The 12,834-nt window shown below is 37.5% G+C and overlaps 1 protein-coding gene across 4 annotated transcripts in view; it reads left to right on the forward strand.

Annotated features, from left to right (window-relative positions):
* Positions 1-296: 296 nt before the first annotated feature.
* Positions 297-12,834, forward strand: part of LOC117328939 — a 30,232-nt gene continuing 17,694 nt past the window's right edge. For 2 of the 4 annotated variants that reach the window (XM_033886570.1, XM_033886572.1), the window contains exon 1: positions 298-427. The gene's annotated coding sequence lies outside the window, so the exon portion shown is untranslated. Of the gene's footprint in view, positions 428-701; positions 980-12,834 lie in introns of those variants that run through there. The other 2 variants (XM_033886573.1, XM_033886571.1) reach the window with 2 other exon arrangements.

Below are 12,834 nucleotides of genomic sequence, written 5' to 3' on the forward strand. Positions count from 1 at the left end.
TTGAGGATGACGAATATAAGTACGATGACAACAGAGTAACGCGGAAAAATCAAAAATTTTAATAACGTTGAACTTTTGTTTTAAACATTCCATGAAAAATACCGGGGCAGAGTTATTGTTTATAAACAGGAGAGGCTAGCTATAATACCCTGTAACTACAGACGGGCTGGAAACCTCAGTCGTGTAAGTCTGATCCTATTTAGGAGATTTAGGTTTTCTGCGTTATTAACGCTAATCCACCCAGGTTGTCACCAGTGCCAGATTACAATAGTGATGAATACATAGTTATACACCCTGTGGGACCACAACTGTTCTCTAGACGTGATAGTGTTGTTTCGTGCTCGCTACATGACAGTACTGTTTTGTGTTCTGTACATTCAAAGTTTGAGATTCTTTGTTGGATGTATATATCCGTCCTGATGAGAAGGTAGGTCGTGTAGTTTGAAATGTTGTCTCTGTCGATAAGATAACTATTGTGTATACCTTGCTATGATTAATAAGACTTATTGACTATAGATTGTTTTATTCCATGCCGACATGTACGTATACACCTAGAGTTGCTCAGTATTATATAAATACACCGTAGATTAATTGCCTGTTATACTGTCCCTGTCAAACGAACCCAGTATTGATCGGGAGGAGCGCTGTACCTGCGGATACACTTTATATACAATGTGTTGACTTTTTCCATTATGTTTCATTATGTGTTATAAGGCCTCGGATATCAACTGCCTTTAGCGGGAGTTTCCACCCGGACGAAATTTCAATTTGTTCACTGTATCGTTGTTGTAATTGACCGGGGAGTGTAATTGATTGTATCCAGGTATTGTGTAGGGAAAATGACAAACACGTGGTACTGGCACTCAGCCTCCGGACCATTACCGCGGCGGGAAGGCTCTAGTCGCTATCTCTCTTAATAGTTCAGTTCTCATTGTTGGGAAAGTGACTTCGGAATTTCAGCTTTGGATTTATAGCACAAGTGAGTATTTCTTTTATATTACTTCTTATTTTCATAATTTATAGAAATGACTGATGTTCAAAGACGGCGGGAACTATTATACGACTTTCTGACTTCATCGATAAAGTTATTCCAGGATAAAACTAATTATCAATTTGTAAATTAAAGTACATTTCAAAGGATTTATCAAGATATTTAGGTTTGATTTGATTTTCGTGTGACGGATAGCCGTTAATTAAACACGACAAAGTGTGTAAGACGTCCCCTTTAAATACTTATATATGCATTAGTGTATATATATGAAGCGTCAGTAATATTTGAATGTGGTACACGTTTTCATTATGGTGGCCGGCTAGGACCACCTCGTAATCTCGCGACCTCGCAGCCATATTTCATTCGTTTAATTGGTTATATATTAATATAGCATGGTAACACAAATGGTGAAGGAAAACAATTGCATGACTCTACATACATGTATATTGGTTATGTACAAATGTATGATTAGACATGATGGATTGTTTGCTCTGTCGATCTGTTTTGTCGATTATATACTGAATTTAATGAAATAAACAAATTACATCATGCACCCTGTTTAAACCGAACCCTCCATAAATTGGAAACTTGTGAAATTTGAGACGTTAACATTCCGTGACAGTGTTTGGTATAAACAAATACTCAGACTCTGCCCGTCTTTGCTTGATTCCGTTAGTCAACATAATTGACGACGCGAGGAAAATGTCTTTAATATTAATATTTAAGTATACAATCATCACTTTCACTGTCCTTTCACAATCATATTAAAGTTTGGATCCTGTTAAAATATTTTGATTATAATATGTACATAGTCTGATGTTATCCGATATCACCAGGCAAAGGATGAACCTTTTTGTTGACTCTTTGAAAAGATTGTCGCGAAAGCTCAACTCAGACTTGTCAAATATCCCCCTGTGTACATACAGAGACGCACTCAAGAACTTAGCTAGTGTTAATTGTGTTAACTAAAATACGTATTGGACTGTCAGACAATAAGTTACACTTATTGTTTACTTTCTTTAGACAATTGTGCCTGTATTGAACGGTGTATGTGATAAACGTGATCGCGGATAGTTGAAGGGCCCTTATCCAGCCTCGACTTCGTTACTATTGATTTTGTTTAGCTAGTATTTGCCTGATGTAGACGTAAACACTAAGAAGGATTTTCTTCTTAGAGTTCATCTGGTATCGACTACTTCAGCATTGTGTTTCATACATCCATGACCCCGTTATTTATAAAATCACCAGTACAGGTGAACGTTACGGTCTTACTTTTGAAATATTCAGAATAAAAACAGTATTTGTCTTTTTGTGATTCCGAGAAAAATGGTATTGAAAATATTGTAAAACTACTTAAATAAAAAGTGATGTTTTAATTACTCGGAGAAAACAAACATAATACATTGAAATGTTAATACCGACAATCAAACGAGACCGTAATTCTACATCAAATAAAATGAGGGTAAAACTATGAACGGTATGAAGGGTAATAGGATCATGTGTTCCGGGAGAATAAGCGTCTTCTGCTTCATCGACGACGCCCGTCATACAAATGTAGGTCACGGCGACACTCGTCACATAAATGTAGGTCACGGCGACACCCGTCACACAAATGTAGGTCACGGCGACATCCGCCATACAAATGTAGGTCACGGCGACATCCGCCATACAAATGTAGGTCACGGCGACATCCGCCATACAAATGTAAGTCACGGCGACATCCGCCATACAAATGTAGGTCACGGCGACATCCGCCATACAAATGTAAGTCACGGCGACACCCGCCATACAAATGTAGAATACGGTACTACTGGGCGATTTAACACCAAACACGTCTGATTGATATCGCACAGGGAAATGTAATGTTTCCCAATGAAATTATGACGTAGACCATACCATTTTCCTACGGTCTCCATCAACATGCATGTCTCTAAATCCGTGTGGTTATTTCCCCCTCAGTAGTTGACACGTCACAGAAATCAGGATAAGGAGAACAAGCCCTTGGACAGGGTATCCACATGGACATATAACCTCTGTTGGTTTTGGAAGCAGGGCATGGTTTTTGAACGTGTACTTAAGGTAATCGTGCTAGACTTGTCGATAGTCTAACGCACGGAGCTTAACCTAAGTGTATGTCTTCAGTGGAACTGGTCCTAGATATTGAAGTGATACCGATAAGCAAACAGAATCTAATTATATTTGTATGGAAATGCTTGGAAAAGTAGGAGAATAACACCGGTTGTTCCGGAAGAGTAACCGTCCTCTGTTGGTTACATGCCTCATGTGTATGGTAAAACCACAGATACAATATATCTATGTGGTGCGTAAGGCGCCTTATGTGTATTATGAAACAAAGGTACAGTTTCGATGTCTTGGTTGACGTCTCTACAACGTCTCTCTGTATTGGACTACGTGTACTATAAAAAGCGACAATGTCTATAGTGAGTAAAACGACTTGTTTTTGCTTTAAAACAAGGGTATTGGATAGACGTTTTATATTTACTATAAAACAAAGGTACACCGTGTACATTATGTCTCTGTAGTGAGTAAGACACATTCGATTTATTATGTAAAAGTGGATTGTCTATGGTCTGATTGGATCAGATATTTACACAATCACATACTTCTCTATATCGTCCCGTACAAAACAGATATACAGCTGGTCATTTATCACTGGATAAGGTTAACTGTTATTAATATAGATTTAACCAATATTTAAAGCGCTTAGCTATAACAAAGTAACTTGTTTTAAAACTGAATCCGATCGAAACAGGAACAAATACGAGTGGCCCAACACTATCCTGCCTTTAAATGGCCTGTATTAACACACATTGGATATTATATTAACAGTAATCAATTCAAAGTTCATATAGTATGTACATACAACTCGGAACGATTCTGATGAAAACTAGAATTCTGACAGGAGATTCCCTCCGGCCCATATCGTATCGTAGTACACGGTGCAGCCGATACCTTTATTAATATTTTCTGCGTTATCTCGATGTTCTAGGGCGATTCTTATCTTTTATTGGTGAATAAGTTATGATGCATGATTGTTTATAAATATTTATAGCACAAACATGTGATCGGTTCTGTAATTGATAGCAAGCGTTACGGTATACAAACGATGATTTGATGGTCGGGTGGCGCAGTGGTTACGTACTCGGATTTTACCTAGGAGACCGGGGTTTGATTCTACTATCGAACCTGTAATATTTAAGCAATGAACAGTGGTTTTAATGTTGTTATAGTCGATATGGCAGCAGGATGTATGGTGGGCAAATGACATGGGACCCATTAGGGTTTCCATGCTACATTTGCCCACCATACATCTTGCTGCCATATCGACTATAACAACATTAAAACCACTGTTCAATACTTATATTGACATTGTCTTACGATTTTCGTCAACTTTGAAAAAAAAACTAAACCAACACAAAAAAAATCCCGCCTTTTTTTAATGTCACATGACCCACTGGGTGTTATAGCCTGAGACACTGGGTGTTATAGGCGTATAGTGGCAACTGCCTCTTAGCATTGTGTCAATGGGGAAATGCGGAGCAAATGTAATATATATATATATATACACGGAAATGATATAACTACCTACATTAGAACATACTGTAGATTATTATGTGTCCATTTTCCATGTTATAACGGAAAGGTCTCCACACGTGAACGTCCGTAACTAAATGAATCATAGGTCTGTATGAAGTATACGTTGCTATGGTAATACACGTCAAAAATGCAGACTTTTCAATAAAACATGTTTAAAAACAAGTCCGACATCTCGATGATGTCCTGTTACAAAATATCAGTGATGCCTTTCAATCAATGCCTCTATATGTATCGACCTGCTTATCACTGTGATCATCTACATTGTCTACACCTGGTATATTACACCTTTGATAAAATATTCATTTATTTCAGTTATTTTACTGAATCACATTTAAATAATATCACCCGACACGGCTAGGGTCTGGCTGAGTACTGGCGTAACGTGACATTGAGGTCAACAGTGGAACTGAGAGACATAGTACATATACTCATTATTATTATTAATAATTGATTATCACCACTTAGAATCCGAAACTATTTCCACTTTCTAATAATGGATTCTCTGATGAGCAGAACACCCAGGACAGTTTGTTTGTTTGTTTGTTTGTGGTTTTATTTCCTCGCAACCGCCATGGTCATATGAAAATGAGTGTCCAGACGGACAAAAACAGCCAGGGTCATACAAAAACTTGAGCCGGACGAATACCAACAGAGAAAATCCGTTACTATAAAAAAAAGAAGATGCTGTCATTAAATTCAGAAGACAATATTCCTAGTGTTGTTAATAGGGTAGTAGGTGGCATGGTATCCTCCTTCATCCCTTTGGAAGTCGACACCAGTCGCCTCTAACGGCCAACATGCATTGAGATACAGCAAGTGTAATCATCGGGTTCTCCAAAGTCCTATTAGTAAAATACATTGGATTTCTCTTACAGCATTTCTACTCTTTCCTTTTGTACATATGCCCACAGTTTGTTTCCATTTGATCAACAATAGGACCAGAATCTCATTATTAATGTGGCCATACTAGATAACCGAACATGCACTTTCCCAAAAGACACAAGAACTAGTAATCATTACATGTATATCACAATACAATCTCTCAGACTACACGTCAAAGATAAATAATCATTCTATTACAATACAATCCCTTGGACTACTTTCAGACTACACGTCAAAGATAAATGATCATTCTATTACAATACAATCCCTTGGACTACTGTAAGATCTGTCTGTCTCACTGAGGTTGCATTCTAGAATATCAAAGACGTTTTCATAATCAATGTTTTCAAGTCTTTATCAAAACTCCTGGTTTCTATCCTTGGAAATATAAAGTCCAGGTAACTATCGCATTACAGTTGTATCGTATGATATGTGGATTTGAATAATTTCAAAAATGAGTTAATCTTGAATATCGGCTCTTGTAAAAGTCAGAAAGTTTTATTTTTCGCTGTATACACTACCCCACTCCATACTTAAACCGATGGAACGCATTCCTCCTCCTATTATATAGCTTTTCCAAAGAAAGGCGAGGAATATATACAGGGGTGTGTTTCGTATAAAACAAAACCACGAACAAGATACAGATATAGTGAGAAATAATGACAACGAAGGAGTTCGAGTTTGATAATAATCATGTTTACCTGGCAGAACGATATTCCAACAGGCGGGTTTCGTCGTAAAGCAGAATACCATTATCCTTCTGGAACGCATGGTCGTGTGCTAATTTTCCAAGTGATTGAATACGAATATATCATTGCACGGAATCATGCTGTAACGTCATCAAAATATAAAGAAATGACGTCATAGATATGATATGATATAGATATCATTTTTGTATTTCTCTGCAACTTAGTTTTAAATAGTGTTTTTCCCGTGTGCGTCTTTTGTATAATCCTTTGAAAGTTGTGAATAGCATAACAGATTTACTAACTGTATTCAATGCCATTAAATATGTATTTGTATATAAGTATTTATATATAAGTATTTACATTTATGTATTTGTGTTACATATTACATTCATAGCGTATAACTATATTATGTCGGTAAAAGAAAACACTGCCATAGCTTACCATGGCTATGTTATAGTATTGTTTATGACAAACAAAAATGTCTGATATAATCAACATACGACCTGAACAACAAGAGTATCATCTCACACATGTTCACAACACACCTCTAACATATCTCACACAGGTTCACAACACACCTCTAACATATCTCACACATTTTCACAACACAACTCTCACATATCTCACACATGTTCACAACACACCTCTAACATATCTCACACAGGTTCACAACCCACCTCTAACATATCTCACACAGGTTCACAACTCACCTCTAACATATCTCACACACGTTCACAACACACCTCTAACATATCTCACACAGGTTCACAACACACCGCTAACATATCTCACACATGTTCACAACACACCTCTCACATATCTCACACAGGTTCACAACACAACTCTAATATATCTCACACAGGTTCACAACACACCTCTAACATATCTCACACGGGTTCACAACACACCTCTAACATATCTCACACAGGTTCACAACACACCTCTAACATATCTCACACAGGTTCACAACACACCTCTCACATATCTCACACAGGTTCACAACACACCTCTAACATATCTCACACAGGTTCACAACACACCTCTCACATATATCGAAAATGATCACAACACACCTCTAACATATCTCACACAGGTTCACAACACACCTCTAACATATCTCACACATGTTCACAACACACCTCTAACATATCTCACACAGGTTCACAACACACCTCTAACATATCTCACACAGGTTCACAACACACCTCTAACATATCTCACACATGTTCACAACACACCTCTAACATATCTCACCCAGGTTCACAACACAACTCTAACATATCTCACACAGGTTCACAACACAACTCTAACATATCTCACACAGGTTCACAACACAACTCTAACATATCTCACACAGGTTCACAACACATCTCTAACATATCTCAAACAGGTTCACAACACCTCTCTCACATATCTCACACATGTTCACAACACCTCTCTCACATATCTCACACAGGTTCACAACACACCTCTAACATATCTCACACGGGTTCACAACACACCTCTAACATATCTCACACAGGTTCACAACACACCTCTAACATATCTCACACAGGTTCACAACACACCTCTCACATATCTCACACAGGTTCACAACACACCTCTAACATATCTCACACAGGTTCACAACACACCTCTCACATATATCGAAAATGATCACAACACACCTCTAACATATCTCACACAGGTTCACAACACACCTCTAACATATCTCACACAGGTTCACAACACACCTCTAACATATCTCACACATGTTCACAACACACCTCTAACATATCTCACACAGGTTCACAACACACCTCTAACATATCTCACACATGTTCACAACACACCTCTAACATATCTCACACAGGTTCACAACACAACTCTAACATATCTCACACAGGTTCACAACACACCTCTAACATATCTCACACAGGTTCACAACACACCTCTAACATATCTCACACAGGTTCACAACACACCTCTAACATATCTCACACAGGTTCACAACACACCTCTAACATATCTCACACAGGTTCACAACACACCTCTAACATATCTCACACAGGTTCACAACACACCTCTAACATATCTCACACAGGTTCACAACACACCTCTCACATATCTCACACAGGTTCACAACACACCTCTCACATATCTCACACAGGTTCACAACACACCTCTCCCACATATCTCACACAGGTTCACAACACACCTCTAACATATCTCACACAGGTTCACAACACACCTCTAACATATCTCACACAGGTTCACAACACACCTCTCACATATCTCACACAGGTTCACAACACACCTCTAACATATCTCACACAGGTTCACAACACACCTCTAACATATCTCACACAGGTTCACAACACACCTCTCACATATCTCACACAGGTTCACAACACACCTCTAACATATCTCACACAGGTTCACAACACACCTCTAACATATCTCACACAGGTTCACAACACACCTCTAACATATCTCACACAGGTTCACAACACACCTCTAACATATCTCACACAGGTTCACAACACACCTCTAACATATCTCACACAGGTTCACAACACACCTCTAACATATCTCACACAGGTTCACAACACACCTCTCACATATCTCACACAGGTTCACAACACACCTCTCACATATCTCACACAGGTTCACAACACACCTCTAACATATCTCACACAGGTTCACAACACACCCTCTAACATATCTCAACACAGGTTCACAACACACCTCTAACATATCCTCACACAGGTTCACAACACACCTCTAACATATCTCACACAGGTTCACAACACACCTCTAACATATCTCACACAGGTTTCACAACACACCTCTAACATATCTCACACAGGTTCACAACACACCTCTAACATATCTCACACAGGTTCACAACACACCTCTAACATATCTCACACAGGTTCACAACACACCTCTAACATATCTCACACAGGTTCACAACACACCTCTAACATATCTTACACAGGTTCACAACACACCTCTAACATATCTCACACAGGTTCACAACACACCTCTAACATATCTCACACATGTTCACAACACACCTCTAACATATCTCACACATGTTCACAACACACCTCTAACATATCTCACACAGGTTCACAACACACCTCTAACATATCTCACACGGGTTCACAACACATCTCTAACATATCTCACACGGGTTCACAACACACCTCTAACATATCTCACACAGGTTCACAACACACCTCTAACATATCTCACACGGGTTCACAACACACCTCTAACATATCTCACACAGGTTCACAACACACCTCTAACATATCTTACACAGGTTCACAATACACCTCTAACATATCGCACACAGGTTCACAACACACCTCTAACATATCTTACACAGGTTCACAGCACACCTCTAACATATCTCACACATGTTCACAACACACCTCTAACATATCTCACACAGGTTCACAACACACCTCTAACATATCTTACACAGGTTCACAACACACCTCTAACATATCTTACACAGGTTCACAACACCTCTCTCACATATCTCACACATGTTCACAACACACCTCTAACATATCTCACACATGTTCACAACACACCTCTCACATATCTCACACAGGTTCACAACACACCTCTAACATATCTCACACATGTTCACAACACAACACACCTCTCACATATCTCACACATGCTAAAATCACACCTCTAACATATCTTACACTGGTTCACAACACACCTCTAACATATCTCACGCAGGTTCACAACACACCTCTCACATATCTCACACAGGTTCACAACACACCTCTCACATATCTCACACATGCTAAAATCACACCTCTAACATATCTCACACAGGTTCACAACACACTTCTAACATATCTCACACATGCTAAAATCACACCTCTAACATATCTCACACAGGTTCACAACACACTCTTAACGTGTCATTTCACCAAGATTCACAACACAACTCTTGCACGTCATAGAACGTATAGATGATGTCGTGTTGCAAAATGTCTGTGGTACCTTTCAATCAAAGCTGCAATGTATTCTAATGTATCGACCTGTTGTATACTAGTTGGTAATTTGTACCTTTGAAATGTTCCTTTGAAGTACTCGTAGTATAACTCTTGTTAATAATATCACCTGACACGGTTAGGTTCTCATGGAGTCGCTGTGATGGCGTAACGTCGAGTTCAATAGAAACAGTGGAGCTGAGAGTAATATTTACTTACACTGGCTGTTTTTATTAATAATTGATCGTCTGCAGTTAGACACCGAACAGCAGTCGATTTCCAGTAATGGATTCTGATGACGTGTATCTAACACCCTGGCGGTTGTTGTATTGGCGTATGTCGTGTAGTGTAAAATAGTACGGACCTTTAAGAATAAGTAGAACTATTTGGTGTGGGCTTTCTTCAGTTTTCTATCATATTTCCGTCATTTTAAAGCCTGATTCGTCTGCATTTGTTTTACTTATTAACAAAGAGAAGCTGAGTAACTTTAACAAAATATTATTAAATATTACTCAGGCATACTATTTTAACAATGACGAAATCAAAGTGAATACATTCTGTAGTACAAGCTTTCAAATTAAGGACACCAATTAAATATAGTTTTGTGGATCTATCTTTTGTTTTATTAGTTTTCTTTTATTGTTCCTTTTTATTACCCGTGGTATTTTAACCAAATAAAAGATATAAACCATCAAGCCTTCATACTACCTTTCTCACTACTATGAGTTCCGGGATACAGTACTGTTGTGATATTTTATACTACAAGAGTGGAATAGCTGGCATGTGGATGTCGAATGGCTACAGCCTGTGTTTTTGATCAACTTTGAATATTTTTGCTCCCGAAAACGTCTCCCCTATAGGAACATTGAAGTGTTTCACTCTGTACGCTACCGTGCGTCAATCCAATTTGATTGACCACCTTCATTATCTTGTCTAGAGTTTTCTTTCCGGGGAAAAACTAACGACGTTACAGCTACAATGTTGTAACTGTCAGAATGTAAATGTAAACAGTTTGGGTTATAATCTCCAGATAGTAAATGTCATATAGTATAACTGGGACCTAAACCTGGTCGGTATGTTGTCATTACATAGGTACTAGTATTATGTACACCTCATAAAACCTCCCTTTACAATGATATACAGTCCATACATATCATGTCGATCCCGCTTATACGGTTTTTACCACATCTCTCCTTAAATAAATATAAAAAAAGTATAAAAGTATTCCTTGCTAAGAACATGTCATTAAAGCTACAATGTTAGATATACCGAAACTCCGACTTTCAAAATATCAATGTTGATTGTAGTCCAGCATGCACTCTTTGGTGTAGTAGAGTGTGAAAACAAATTATTCGTATCTATTCTAATAATAAACTGGATTATTTATATTAAACATTTAATATATTTTATTATTAGTGGTAACATTTTTAGTCATATCTGTATTATTTGCAAGAATTTTGAAACGTATCTTTCCTCAACACTCTCAAATAAGATCGTAATCAACCACGCCTGTATGTTTCCAGTTAGATGTATTCCAATACTGAAGATGTGCATATTATTATATTAGAACATCTGAACATTTAAAAATTAAGTCACTATTAAACTATCAGTATTGCCATTTTTGAAGAATTTGCATTTATTTCATTAAAAGTTTACAGCAGTCGCAGAAATGAATGCTCGCAAAATGGTGTTAACAGTGAATGTAGTCTTCGTATACATTGTACCTGTCTCGTCAAACATTGTGATTGTCTTGTTAAACATTGTGATTGTCTTGTTAAACATTGTGATTGTCTTGTTAAACATTGTGATTGTCTTGTTAAGCATTGTGATTGTCCTAAGACCCTGGCTGTTAATAGGACGTTAAACAAAAACAAACAAATTATTGTCTTGTTATATACCTTTGTTATACATTGTAACTGTCTTGTTAAACATTGTAACTATATTGTTATACATTGTAACTATCTTGTTATACATTGTAACTATCTTGTTATACATTGTTACTGTCTTGCTATACATTGTTACTGTCTTGTTATACATTGTTACTGTCTTGTTATATGCTGCAATTTTACAGTTATAAATTGTTTCTGTATTATGTATATTGTATATGGTAAATATTTGTCGTACATTGTAACTTTGTAAGTTTTACAGTTTTACTAAGCATGGTAACTCTATCGTAACATGTTCTAGCATTTCATGTTGTCTACACACCAATATCGCTGTTATAAGTAAAACGTGCCTCTTTAAAACGTATTACAATTGATAGTTTATTGTGATAAAATATTTCTGAACAATTAGTCCTCCCGGACCTTTTCCATTGTCAGTAAGCAGATTTCAGACAGGTGCCTGTACTGTGTCACTACCAATTTATTCTTGTATAAAGCACGGCGACATTAATTGATAATTGAGCGGAGTACAGCTATATTTATATAAATATATAAAATTGTAATACCTCTATTTGCTGACGCCCAAGTGACGTGCACACACTCAGGTAAACTATAATAGCCTATATATTTATCGATTAAACGAGCAGTTTATAAGTGCAGTTATTTGTACTGATCTCTCCTGACAAAAGGCAGTCACTACATTCACCGGCATAAAACATAAAGGTCGGGACTGAGAAATAGGTTTGATAGTTTTCCTCATGTAAATG

This window comes from Pecten maximus, chromosome 6, assembly GCF_902652985.1.
Source record: "Pecten maximus chromosome 6, xPecMax1.1, whole genome shotgun sequence".
Classification (NCBI taxonomy): Eukaryota; Metazoa; Mollusca; class Bivalvia; order Pectinida; family Pectinidae; genus Pecten; species Pecten maximus.